The following is a 15,256-nucleotide window of genomic DNA, read 5'->3' on the forward strand; positions in this document are numbered from 1 at the left end:
AATAAATAAACCGAAACCATATGATTAGTAGAATTCCGCCATGCACATACTTCTTATAGAGTTATAGTTGTCGTAATACACCTTACCTCATCCCTATATAAATGGTAATAGCTCAACAAATCTTCTCACGCTTTGTTTTAACATATATCAACATGTCGTTTCTCATCCCAAAAAAATATAGTTCTATGCTCCTTTATTTGTTTGCTTATAGCCTTATAATATGTATATTTATGTTTATGTTTATTTACTAAAATAATTTAGTTTGTAGCGCAGGAATATATGAAGACTAATACGGTGTTCAGGTTTTGGAGTTTTGACGACCGAGGACCGAGATTGGGTTCTTTAGCTTTCAATATTCCGTTTCGTCGGTGTTTGTACCTTAGTATATGACTACATGTACGCTTTTTTTCAACTGGAATCTCCTGTGTGTGATGTGATGAGTATTAAAAGTTTCTTTTATTTCACATTTTTTTTCCTATTTAAAGCAAATCTAACCACACAAATTCCTCTCCTTTTTTCCTATGTATTATGTATATAATCCTATTCTCCATGCAAGATGTTAAATTGTAGCATATTGTTAGATTAATCTATGAATTATTTTTTTCCAGCAGCTAATTCTTCGGTTTCTTTTATATTACAGCGATTCTTGAGACCGGCTTAGATCAACTTTAAGTGGAAGATCAGCAACAAAGAAGTACATATGAATTAGAAATCGATCTATGCTAGATGATCTTGGTAACTTCGGTAAAAGTTAGTAACGTTCCGTATAGCATATATGGATGCATGATACCTTGTACTTCGTAGTATATATTGTCATCTATTTTTCTTAACGTATAGAATAATGTTTATAAAAGTAAATCAGTAGATTTTGATCATGACTTAATGGCAAAGTAGAACAGTAAACTCGGGGACGATGGAAGCTCCAAATTTATTTGTTGTAGTCAGTCTTAGGCACGCAAAGATCAAATCGCATTTGTGCATGAACAAATATTGGTGTACGGAAGTTTCATATACAAATTCTTATTTAAGACAAGAACTATCGCTTTAAGTTTGAGACGGGTCAAATACATACTAATTACATGGTAAGTTGTCTAGGAATTACTAAATATTTTGTCTTTATTATCAACATGTGGTAGTATTTGACACGTTTTAAGTTTAAGACGGATAGTGAATGTCTTAAGCAAGACTTATTGGGTCGTTTCATATAAATTTATTGTAAAACGGAGTATCTTTTTTGATCGATGGTAGAGTCCAACTTTTATCAAATATTTATAAATAATGTGTGAGAGTATAATTTTTATGAACTACACACACCTATATATATATATATATATAAGACAGGATAATACAATTATTTAGCTAAAGATTATATAGAGAATAACGACCTAAATGTCAACACGTAATCAGTTATGTCATATTGCATAGTAAAAGCTAAGTTCATAAATATGACAATAGTAATGTTTCTGTAAACTTAAAACACAACAAACTAATCTTCAAGGCTAGGAATTTAAGACCAATTGAACCACAACTTACCAACATAGTTATGTTACTCCTATAATTTAATAAATTGGTTTTTAAAATTAAAGAGTGACGTATAGAAATTCCCGAACAGTTAAGTTTGGAGATGAGAAGGGTGGATAAGGGTTTAAGTCTAAGTTCAATCAGTAACACACAACTAATCAATGAATTTAGAAACCTTTATCATAAATGTAAAAATTAGTTATAATATACCGTACTTCGTAGCTAAGAAGCTTATACGAAATACTTTTAAGAAAAAAGATTAACTTTCACAAAACTCTTTTAGAACAATATTAGAGAGTCCAATATTTACGAATTACCTAAAATACATTAATAAATATTAGAAAAATAGAATTTAATATGATATCAATAATATATAAAATGTTAATATATACACCCTTAGGAATTTTTCGTATAAATATGTACTTAATTTTTCCCGTCCCTATATTTGCTTTTTAAGAATTTTTTATCCTCTTTGTATCCCACTGTTAGCTTATTTACTATGGAGTATGTATAGAGGAGTAAGTTTGTCATTTACTTTTCATTAGATAGATGTGCAATTAGTTGATGAGAGCATTAATTAATTTCATACGTGGGTACAACACTACAAAACAAAGTAGCATATCATTTCAATTGTGTAAATACGTTTTTGGGTTTTGTTTTTTCCGATTTAATTTCAGCTCATTTTAGTTCAATCCAGTTCAGCTTCATTCAATTTAGTTCAACTCATTTCTTTAAGAGTGATTTATGAGACAGAATATTACAAGTGGCCCGTGCATCGTACGGGCATTAAACTAGTATATTAATAAATGAACCTTTTTTCGAGTGTTTATAGAGAGTCCATCTTTAACTAATGACTTACAAGAGTCTCGACGTTAACATAACACTTTAAAAAAAATACGGTTTTTTCCCATGGTACCCTCGAACTTTGGCAGATTACACATGGTACCCCTCCTTTTAAGTTTCTACATATGATACCCCTGTATTTACCTTTTTACTTCCCAGAATACCCTTTGCCAAACTTCCGTCATCACTCCGTTACTTATTTGACAAATAACCCTTTTTTTTGTTATTTAATACACTAATCCCTCATATTAACTTTCATATCTAATCTCCAAACCACTCATTATCATCTTCTTCTTAACTGCCGCCACCTACCCCGCCCTCATCGACCACCACGCCGGCGCCACCACGCCGACGCCACCATGCTAGTTCAAAACCCACCACTGCCGCCTCTTTCTTTCCCACCAATCCGTTAAACAAATATAATAAAATCACCCACCATTAAAACCACCACCGTTTCCACCCTTATCAACCCTAAATCCCCAAATCGATTACAATCATCTTCAATCAACATTCATCAACATTCCCCAATTCGATTACAACTAACACTCAACACAAACCACCACAATCGTGATCCAGACCGGCAAGCAATTGGTCGCCGACAGCCGGCAAGTCATACCTGCCACCGGCGAGCCAATCCATCCCCACACTGGACTGTTTGTTCCTTTTATTCTACCCTTTAAAATTACTACTTACCTCCATAATACCACATAAAACACCACAAAATCCGTCCTTCAAACATAAAAACTCTCTCCCCTCCTTTCAAGACACCAGATTTGGTCGTTTAAGGGTGGTGTCGTGGGTCTAAAACTCGTCGCCAAGGAGGAAGAATATAGAGATACGTCGCCGGCGAAAGGGCGTCAGGATGGCGTCATCAGTGGTGGTGTTGGGATTGGATGGTGTCGTTGGCTGTGTTTGCTGTGGGGGTCGTCCGTGGTGGTGTGGTGGTAGTGGTGGTGGTGGAAGAGAGGATAAGGGAGATTATGTTTGAAGATGTAAAGGGAGAAATTAAAATATGTGTTATGGGTAAAAGCAAGGGGTAATAAAGTGATTAAAGTTGTAAACTAACGGCGTTATGACGGAAACTCTGCTAAGGGTATTCTGGGAAAGAAAAAGGTAAATACAGGGGTATCATATGTAGAAACTTAAAATGAGGGGTACCATGTGTAATCTGCCAAAGTTCGAGGGTACCATGGGAAATTTCCGAAAAAAATATTATCATGATAGATTGTCGTTCAATTAAAAAGTCTACCACGGTTAAGAGATTAGTTGGTATCAATCTCACCAATATTAAAGCTATATAAATAGTCTAGGAGTTTCAACAATGTCCTCATTATTGGTTTTGTTTTTGTATAGACGTACATCACCTATTACATATTTGCATGATTATATATCATCTATTTTTGCATATTTGCATAATTATATATTTCATCTATTTTAATTTAGGTTTAGTGCATGGCTGTGTTATTAGCTTCTAATTAGAGAACTAATTGATTTTTTCTTTTAGGATTCGGAGATTTAAGTTTAAAAAAGGAGCAACTTTAAGATTGTGTTATAAGGTACGTTATTAGTAAGTTCTAAATGAATGAATTTTATAGTTTTGCATGTATATTTGCAAATTTCATAATGAATAGATAGATTGATAACTTTACAAGATCAGTACTCCGTAAGTTTTATTATGTCTTTAGTGTTATTCTTTAAAGGTTTAAAAGTGCATCTCATAGTGTAGATCAATGACCCTTTTGATAGTCTAAAGCACATCTCTAAGCCTAAGTTACCACTATTTATATATTTTGCAGGTAGCTAAAAGAGGAAAGGGTTAACATTCTTTCTTCAAGTACGAAGTATATATACGAAAGTACAGTGTGATTTATGATTTAATGTGTTCTACGGTTGGTTTCCTATTTATGTTTTTAATAGAGTTTGTAGGGGATTTAGAAAGCCTCTTAAATAAAGGCAAGCTTTTGATTTTTATATTTTGATTTATTTATTTTTCCGGTTAGCTTAAAACGTCGTTATAATAAAATAATAACCATATATATTACATGCAAGATCACAATAGGAGTAGGATCAAGGACAGAGTACGTAAATGAATAGATGTACATGAGATTGTTAGTATTTTACTTTTATCATATTTGTGGTTTTAAGTTTCTTAAACATGTTCAAATGATTTGCATTATTTGATTGTGTTAAAATGACTACTCCATATAATGGTAAAATAAATTAAATAGATGTTAACTCTAATAATCGTATTTTCGGTTGGTCAATTCAAAATAATATGCGCTCGAAGATGAAGAAGAAGATAATGAAAAAGGGAAGATAAGTCCATACAATTGGTCTCCCTTGTGATGGGTTACCATTTGTGGCGGATATTTTGTGAGTAAAAATGGTAACAAAATGGGTTAGTGGAGAAAGGGGACCACATGAATAGTGTTGCAGAGAGAGAAAAAGTGGGTACTTTGTGAGGTAAAATGGTATCCGTCACTCAAGAGTGACGGATATGTGCCGTCACAAACAAGAATTTGTGAAGTACATAAGTGATGTAAAACCCACGTTATTGGACTCATATCCAAACAATACTACATAGTGCAAATCTGCAATTATATTTGAATTAAGTGCCCGCTTGATGATGTAGATCTTTAGATGCACTTACTTACATACATACTATCCGAGTTCCGAACATGATTCAAATACGAAAAAGATTATACATATTTGATATGTACGTACATATATTCAATGTTAAAGTCTTAAAGATATGATTTTAATGGGAGCCCCTGGAATTTATTTAGACGTGAAAACTATTTTAACTATTGACGTAAAGTCTCCCGTTTTACAGAACGATTTCGAGCGTTATTTGAGTTTTCTACTTTATGAACTACTCCATGATGAAACGAAAAGCGCTATTGAGTGAAAAAAGATGCCTTTCAATTTGATCGAGATTAAAAATATGATAGCTAAAATATACGAGTTAGGTTATAGAGGGGGAAAAAATTGATGCAATTTTGTGTTAGCAAATGACCAATAAAGATTTATTTTACATAAAAGTGGGTTTGTATCAACGTCTTGGCTGTTAACTTCTTGCCAACAGCCAAGACGTAACCTCTATAAATTTCAAAGTCAATGTTCAATTTCAAAGTCAATGTCCAATGTTTATCGTAATACTAGCTAAAAGATAAGTTATCATCTATAATAGTTTACATTTATTTATTTTTTCCATTCACAATAAAACAAGTGTAAAATATTTATTGGGAGAGATGGAGTAATAACTAAAGTTAAAGATAAGGTATCATCTTATTATCAATTTCTAAGTCAATGTTCAATGTTGTCATTAGTTTCATTATGATCCCTAATATATAGTACGGAGTATATACATATGCATCACAATAACATATTGTCTGAGCATGCATTGTTTGTAGAAGCGATGTAAAATGATGAGATCAGCCCTAATAATGTAAGCCAGCAAGTCTCCTTTATAACGGGTCAAATACTATTCATGTGGAGAGATAAAACAAAACAGATTACTATTCCTAAGTGCTTTGCTAATTGCTTTTGTATTATCTACTCCACATGGATAGTATTTGACCCGTCGCAAACTTGCGACAGATATACTCATCATAAATGATAATTTGTGTAAGCTAAAACAAGGTTGTGATGAGAAAAGAGAACAAGAAAGATTGACTTTAGTTATTGTAAAATAGAATACATATATCATACGGAGTACATATTAAAATATCACCACTTGCCTTTGACATACACCATGTTAACAATTTTTATAAATTTACTTAATTTTGTACCATACACTAACATTTTACCATTATTAAGTCCGCAATAGAACCTTGTTGACAGGCACGTGCATTGCACGGGCATTAAAACTAATATATATATAAGAGGTTTTTTTCAGGGAATTCTAGAGTCTCCCACTATTCTAAAACACCTAAATAATTTTAAATTAAATTAATAAATTAATATTATTAAAACTAAATCTTAAAATCTTAAAATAAATCTTAAAAGATAGAGAATTTGATAAGATGTCATATTTTAGTGAGATAGAATTCTACATTAACTTAAATTGGCTATATGTGTAAGACTAAGGAGTCCAAATTACACTAAAATATTGTTCCAGGTGTGTGTATATATAAACCCATCATTGGTTGTGCAAGATAACGCCCTATGGCTTTAATTTTACCTAATGCATTATTTTGTTTTTTTGTGTTGATCTTATTAACTGCGTACTATAGCCATATTTGATTATGCATCGGTTTTCGTAAATTCTAAAATTGATTACCTACTCTTACGCAGGAGTAGAAATTCAGGTAGAGGTAGATTGAAGATTTGTCAAATCCTCACCCGGTCTCTGTATGCTGTGCCAAAATTAAACCATCTTGCATGTGTTCATCATTGGACATTCATTTGAATTTATGATTTCTAATTACTTTGCTTTCATGTTATATCTGTAGAAAATTAATCATCGAAAAACACAAGGATTTATATAAAATTGTCAATTTTAAGAAAATACGAGAGGTATTCGTTTTCTATTATTTGTGTTGTCAGTTTGTATGTTCCCTATTTTTATTTTTTATCTATTTCCCGTTTGAACTAACAAGCTTTTTTGTATTCAGATATAATGAACTTGATGTACAAGCGAATTTTGTTTCATTGGACGTAAAGTGTTAATCAAGACACAGTTAGTAAGCCATGACTGGTAACAATTATTCAAAGTTTGGTTATTATACATAAATCGGGTCTTAAACCTCTCATCAAACATTTATTATTGTGTGAGGCGGTCTCATATTGTAAGACGGTTTAATAATGTAAAAAATGATTTTTTTTTGTACAGAATATTATGAGATGGTCTTAGTCTATAATTTTTGTTCATTTAATACAAGAATAGTAGAATACTGATATTTTACAAGAGATGCATATGAATTCTAAAACAAACCAATCTACTTGTGTACGAACAAATCCCATCATATGTCCACTTATTTTAATAATTATAGTTTCAAGTCGATCATTGGAACATAAAGGATATAATGGCATGTGACATTGATTACACTCCAAAACCTCTTATGGAGTAGTCGGGCTTAATGCGCACTATTATAAAGTTGTTAGAAATAATCACAACATTGATTGCATGTTATTATTTCTTTTGAGAAAAGGGTTTTCTATTGGCAAATAAAAATAATCACGACATTGATTACTCTCCAAGTCCCTGAGTTTGTTCGGTCATCAAGTGAAAATGACGGTTATCCTTCCGAGCAATGTTGATGATGTCCTCATAGCCGAGGTGCTTGATGTTGTCTTCTCCAAAGATATTCGTAAAAGTTAATAAATTCATATGATTGCATAAAATTGCTCGGTTAGGAGGCGAAATTGCAATTTTTGTAGAAAATTCAATTTATTTAGGGAGTTAGCTAAGTGACTTTATACGTTAGACCGCTTAATTAAGCCAAATATATTTCCGTGAGTTTTAAATCGATTGGTATCCTCATAAAGAGTTGTAATTGTAAGTAAATAGGAAAGTGAATTATGGAGATAGACCAAATATTGAACCTCTAATAAAATTATGGGAAATGATAAATACAACCCTTAAAGCAAATAAATTTTTGATATATGCGTTGATTGTATAAGTGGAAATATCCAGGGTATTGCAACAAAAAAAGTGAAGGGCATGGTAGTCGATGCGACCGCACTTTCCCCATTGGAGCATAAAACATTCATGTTTTCCGTTCGTTGAAGCTCGATGGATTACTTAGCTTCATGTTTTAAATTCCATCGTTAAACCACTCACTACTACAGATACAGGCTATAACAACGGTTGGTTTTCTTAAGGAAACCGTTGTGAAAAATATTAACAACGGTTTTAAGTATAAAAACCCGTTGTGGAAAGTGTGACTCAATTTTGGGGGGAAAGTTATAACAACGGGTTGTTTGTAAATAACCGTTGTTGTTTGTTCTTAAAAAATAAAAAAAAATTAAATTAAATATTACTAGATGCATGTATAATTACGGCCCGTTAGAATTCCGATGTATGCAGAATATCCCTTAAATTAATTACCAACGGTTTTGAAAAAACTTATAAATGTGACTAGCTATAAATATTAAAGCATCCTTTACTAACATTCATTAATTGAAACAACATGGCAATGAACCCTAATTTTATCAACAACGAAGAATGGCTTACACAAACGATTGAAGATGATGGGAAGGTTCTCGTAGGGCTTCCGCCGATCAACACCCATTAATCAAAGCATCCCTTGAACATCAACGGAATTATTGGATTAAGAGGCGTGAAGCGGTCCGGCTTGTCAACAAAGCCTCATCATCATCATCATCTTCATACCCTCGTCTTACCTGTTACTCGCAACTTGGTCTGCGACCCAGAGATATGTTGAGTTGTACTCTTCCAACCTTATCTCCACATGCAAGTCATGTCCTTGCATATATTCAATCTGTTATTGCAAAATATGAAGCCAATGACCAGGAAGTTAGCGGTATACCAGAGTGGCGTGATTGGTGGCGGGTTGAGAAGCGCTTTTTACGCTTAACCGGGGTTGTTCCGGCTTATTATACATCTTTTGATTTTCGATAATTCTTGTAATGTATTTGGTTTAAAATTAAATGAAATGATCATTTTGAAAGTGTTGAGTTATGCTTGTTTGATTTGCTTCCATTTTTGAACTCCATAGATCAGTCATCATCAAGATCCAGATTATTCTTTGTCATCACTTTGTGCATATGAACGGACAATATGGAATGAGAAGGTTTAGTAATAAGATTTGAAGCAAAGATTGAGAGATATGATGATGCTTGATTATGGCACAACTTCCTAACATATATATTAATTAAAAAACAACTCAACCCACACATTGCTTAGTATAAATACATTGCATTATCTCAACTAACATACATTTCTATTATCTCAATATATTCTCCAAACCCTAACTGCTAAAACAAACTCCAAATAAATTAACCCTCTCCTTAATCTTTCAAAACAAACTCCAAACTCCAACAAAATGAATGATATCATCCTTAAGACTCTTACTATGCTTGATCCGATCAAGGACGCCAAAGAAGATGGCTTGACGGAGTAGCAAAGAATTGCACTATATGACGATATAGCAGATCTTTGAACGGAACCTAATGGTCGATAAAAACACATACATGGAAATAAAATAATTAGAAAAATAAAATAATGACGATGAAACTAACCTGATAATTAAAGAACGTACGTAAAGAGACGATGAAATCAACAGTGACGGCGAGAAGATAAAGCGACAATGAGAAAGAGAGAAAGAGACGATGAGAAAGTGTGTGTTTTGTGTTTGTGTTTGCTCATTTCTTTGGGTTTGTGTTTGTGTATTAAGGTTTGTGTTTTGTGGCCGCAACAGACTTGTGTTTGTGTGGTTTATAGTATGGAAGGTATTGACAACGGTTATTAAACAACAACCGTTGTGAAATATGTTTTAACAACGGTTGTAAAAAACACCCGTTGTTAAATAAGTTTTAACAACGGGTTTCAAAAATAACCGTTGTGATTACTTTTCACTAACTTTGCGCCAATTTTGCGCCAAATTATTAACAACGGTTGTTCATGTGTGACCCGTTGTTAAAACGAATAACAACGGTTTTTATAACCATACCCGTTGTAATTGATTTTAGTAAAATTCGCGCCATACATTCTACAACGTCTATTGTGATTTTCGTGAATAATCGTTGTTAAAGGGGCGTTGTAGTTGCCTGGATTTGTAGTAGTGACTATAACGTTTTGTGGATCGGAATCCGATTATTTTACAAAGTTATTGAGCTATTTACAAGTTTTGAGTTATTTTACAAGGTTACTGAGCTTAATAATTATTCTGTTAAACTCAATAACTTTGTACCATAGCTCGATAATTTTGTTAATAGAACTCGACATCTTTGTAATTGAATAAGTTGTATATACAATCAGTTGTATAACATTAACTGATGATAAGAGGCATTATTATTGATAAAGATTTAACATTTGCGTCCATAATATAAGGTAGAGCTTCTATTGTGTAAATAGGGTATCAAATACTACAAAACGTCTCACCTAATTCTACACAATATTCTATACTACTATTGTTCCGGGTGTAATTCCAGAACAGTTATTTGCTACCACACTTGCTTGTAGAATGACGTCTTTGATCGAATCCTTCTCTCGGTCTCTCTTGAAACAATGAACAAACTGAGGGCTCGGCTTTGTACCGAGCGCACTCACTCCGACGCTCAAGTCAGTAAACTTAAAGGGATTAAGTTATGTGTTACTTGGCGAAGTATGTATTGTAGAGAGATAAGGAAGATATTACCAGATTATGAGGTGTTTAGGTTAAATTGTGGATCCTTTCCTCAATAAGGGTTGAGGAGTATTTATAAACTTTCACCTTTTGTCACGTAGTGACCAAGTGGTCAAGTGGCTAGCAGGTGGAAAGACTGATCTACCCTCGGCCGAGGGACCCATGGCAGGCCGGCGGGCCCTGTTGACTCGCCGCCGAGGGGTCTTGGATATGAGTACGCGGATATGTGCCCCGGCTGGCTAATCGCCGTGGCCGGGACATAGGTGACAGGCCGACAGGTTGCGCGGTTAGGGTCAGTTTAAGTCGTTGACTTGTGGATATCTTTGACCTTGCTCAATATGTTGACTTGGTGGCGGGTGCGAATATGCCCCATCAATTTGCCCCCAGCCGTAGTCTATGCCGTGGTATGGACCTTCGATGAGTGTTGAGCGTATTCTGCGCAAGTAAAAATTTTTTCTGCCCCGGCTTCTTCTACCTCGGCTTGGTTCTGCTTAGGCCGTACCATATCCCCCCTCCACATGGATGTGTAATGGACATCAGATGTGGAAAAGAAAGTGGCGCTGGCCGAGACCGAGGTTGTGAGTGCCGTGTGCTTTTGATTGCCCCCCCACCGGTCGTTGCCAAGCTTGGTTGAATCAGCGGGCCGTTTGGCAAGTAGATACCAAGGGGTGTGTTGAAGAAGATACGTCGATTGGCATTCTGTCAAGGAGCGTGTTGAAGAAGTTTTGTAACTGTTTGTCGATTGACCTTCCATGGCTGCATGCTTGACATGTGTCTCGTTGTTGATTGGTTGACGCTTCATGGGCTTTGCCCTGATTGGTCGGATTGAGTGGGCTTTGCCCTATAAATAGGAGAGTTAGCCCCTGAATTTGGCCTTCCAAATTCATTTTCTCAAAAAATTTTCTTCTTGCTTAACTTTCTTTGTGAAACTTCTCTCTAGTCTTGAGCGTTACTCCGTAGCGTAGCACTTTTTCTTCAAGGTAAACAAACAAATTTTCAATTTTTAATTGTTAAGTTTTTTGTTGTGAACATGTCTTCTCGCGATGCCGGTCCTAGAACCGTGCGCGGGGGGTTCCCGTCGCGTCTTGATGAGGAGGAGATACTAGACGCCATCCCGATAAGGTCTGGGGGCCCTAGGTCTCCTTCTCCCGAAGTTGATCCAAAAGCTTTGGAGGATTGGGAGGATGATGATGATGTTGATGATGACGGTGATGATGAGGAAAGGGCTCATCCTAATGAGGAGAGGCCGTACATCATGGATCACGGCGACGCCTGTAAGGTCTGCCCTGACCGTGCTTGGACCCACAAGTTTGCCAGTTGTTCCGGTCCTGACGTTTTCGAACGTCACTTCTCCTTCGGGCAGGAGTATAGTATCGTAATTCCCGAGGAAGGTCAGGCGGTCTGTTGCCCTCCTCCGGCCGCATCGGCGTATACATCAGACACCTGGAGTATGGACTCCGGTTTCCTCTGAATGAACACGTTATGGCCATAATTAAAGCCATGAACGTCGCCGTGGCCCAACTGCACCCGTTGGCCATTAGGACTATAGTCGGCTTTGTGTGGCTCTGCCTTTTCAAGGGGGAGGTCCCGACGGTGAACTTATTCCGCCGGATTCATCACCTTCGGCCGTCGGCCCCTGGTCGCGTTGGGTGGTACAACGTGCAGACGGAGCCGGGTTACGTCTCCGTTGATAAGCTTTCTTCCGCAAGGAACTGGAAAGATCGGTGGGTGTACGTTGAGGTTCCGGAGGATTATCCATCGCCCGGTCCTTCCAAAGACCAAGTCAATTTGCGGTGCGAGACTAAGGCGGAGCATGACAAATGGGTCTCCTGGAGTAAGCTTAAGATGGACGCCTTGACAAGGTCCTTCTTAATGCGGATGAGAAGCGGGCGATGAGGTTGTTTGAGGCGGAGAAGAATGGGATGCCGAAGGGATGGATTCCCCCGACGCAGATCATTCTTCGAGGATGAGCTGCTCTGCCACGTCGGCCTCATACCGGCCCTCGAACGGGGTGAGTGGGGTCGGTGTGAGGCCCATCTCTGCTTTTAATGTTTCTGTTATTTGAACTTTGATTTATTTCTTTCACTTGTTTTTTGTAAAACTTTGGTAGGTTGTGTTTTGGCTTATCCCTATGGGGACGGCCGTCGTCTGTATTCTCCTTACTTGTAATCATTTTTTAATAAAGCTTGTTTATTGGCCCCCGGCTTGGCCGGGTTTTGATCACAATCCTTCACTTGTCTTCTTGCGTTATTAATTGAGCGCTTTTTCGTTTTTACCTTCGGCCCGGCCGAGGCAGCTAGAATGCGTATCTCAACTGTGTTTAACGTCTTTTTCTTTAAACATGTTAGCATGGTGGTCGCTTCCTCTTTCACTCTCGGTCTGGTCGAGGCGTCCGATTTGCGTTTCCAACCGCCGTTGTAAACATGTTAGCGTATCGACCGTTGTGTCCCCTGCCAGGCCTTCGGTTGGCCGAGGCGGCTAGAGGTTACGGCTCGACAGCGTTCGTATCTGTGGACATATTGATCGCTTCCTCTGCCAGGCCTTCGGTTGGCCGAGGCGGCTAGAATTGCGTCTCAACTGTACTTATACGTTCCTAAGGCATGTTGGTCGCTTTCGCGAGTATCAACTGCGCCGGTAGTGATCTTGCGGCGTCTACTTCTTGGGGTGACTGCCCGGCTTGGGCCGTGGCGTCTACCTCGATATGACTACTGGGGGGAACATACACTTTGATGGAAAACTTGGATGATCCTTAATTAGGTATAAACACGCGCCGGGGTGCCAACAATTGTTTTGGACACCTCCGCCGCTATACAAAGTATTTCCTGAGATTGTCAGTGTTCCAATGGCTCATCAAAGGCACACCCTCCATGTCCTGTCACCCAGGTATGTACCCGGCCTCATTTCTTCAACCACTTTGTAGGGACCCTCCCAGTTAGCCGTCAATTTACCATGAATGTTTCCTTTGTTGGTGGCGGCCGACTTTCTTAGGACTAGGTCCTCTACTTTTAAGTCCCTTTTGTGGACTCTTCGGTTGTAGGCTCTTCTCATTCGGTTTTGGTATACTGCCAAGTTGAGGCGTACTGTATCTCGGCTTTCTTCGACCAGGTCTAGGGAGGCTCTTAGACCTTCCTCATTTTCAACCGGGTTAAAGGTGGCCGTTCTGAATGTGGGCACCGTTGCTTCAATTGGCAGGACTGCTTCGGACCCGTAGACTAAGTGGAATGGACAGTACCCCGTTGCTTCTTTCTCCGTGGTCCGGAGGGACCACAGGACGCCGGGTAGTTCATCGGCCCATCTTCCCTTTAGGTCTTCGACTGTCTTCTTCAGACCGTTGAGGATTGTTTTATTGGCTGCCTCCGCCTGTCCGTTGCTCTGTGGGTGGCAGACGGAGGAGTATGCAAATTTGATACCAAGTTCCTCCAACCAGTTCATTATTGTGTCACTCCAAAACTCTCGGCCGTGGTCAAATACCATGAATTGGAGTAACCCAAAACGAGTTATGACATTTTCCCAGATTACCTTTCTTACGGCCGCTGTGGTCTTGGCAGGTACCGCTACAGCTTCAACCCATTTGGTGAAGTAGTCAACGGCGACAATCAAATACTTTCTTCCTCCGGATGCCGTTGGAAACGGCCCTAGTAGATCCATCCCCCACTGTGCAAAAGGAAGGGGACTAAGTACCGGCTGCAGGTCTCTGGAAGGTGCACGTATCACCGAAGCGTGTATTTGACAGTTGTTGCACTTCTTAGTTTTGGCTCTGGAATCCTCAAGCATGGTGGGCCAGAAGTAGCCGGCTCGGAGAGCTTTGTGGGCTAGCGTTCTTGCCCCCATGTGATGACCACAGATGCCTTCGTGAATTTCTCACAAGATTAGCTCGCGTACCGGGCCGACACATTTCAAGAGTGGCCTTATCACGGACCTCCGGTATAATTCTCCTTCAAACACCAAGTACCTTGCTGCGATCCTCTTTATCTTCGTGAGAGACTGCGGTCCTCCCAGAACTCATTCATCGGTTTGTATTTCATTATCGGAGTCATCCACGTCGTCTCGGCCTCTATGTCGCCCACCATGCCGACGGTCTCGTAATGCTTTTGGTATTCCGATGTCCACCAAAGACGGTTCGACCGACATTCTTGATGGTTGAACCGACAAGCTTTGAGAGAGCGTCGGCTCGGTTGTTCTCGGCACTGGGAATGCATTGTATACGAAAAGATTTCAATTTTGAAGTGTCGCTTTTACCTTTTCCGGGTATCTTACCATTCCGTCGTCTCGAGTCTCGTACTCTCCTCGGATTTGATTAGCCACTAAAAGTGAATCTGTTTTCAAAATGATGTGTTCTGCGCCGACAGCTCTAGCTAACTCGACTCCAGTTATCACCGCCTCGTACTCGGACTCGTTGTTTGAGGCCGGGAAGGTAAATTTCAAGGCGTACTCAAACTCGTCCCCGTTTGGACCGATGATAAGTATCCGGCTCGAGCCGTTCGCCGTGGAGGACCCGTCGGTGTATACTTCCCATACTCCGGGGTTTTGCTCTTCTTGATATGTGCACTCGGCCAGGAAATCTGCAAGTGCCTGTCCCT

Source organism: Silene latifolia, chromosome X, assembly GCF_048544455.1.
Source record: "Silene latifolia isolate original U9 population chromosome X, ASM4854445v1, whole genome shotgun sequence".
In the NCBI taxonomy this organism is placed as follows: domain Eukaryota; kingdom Viridiplantae; phylum Streptophyta; class Magnoliopsida; order Caryophyllales; family Caryophyllaceae; genus Silene; species Silene latifolia.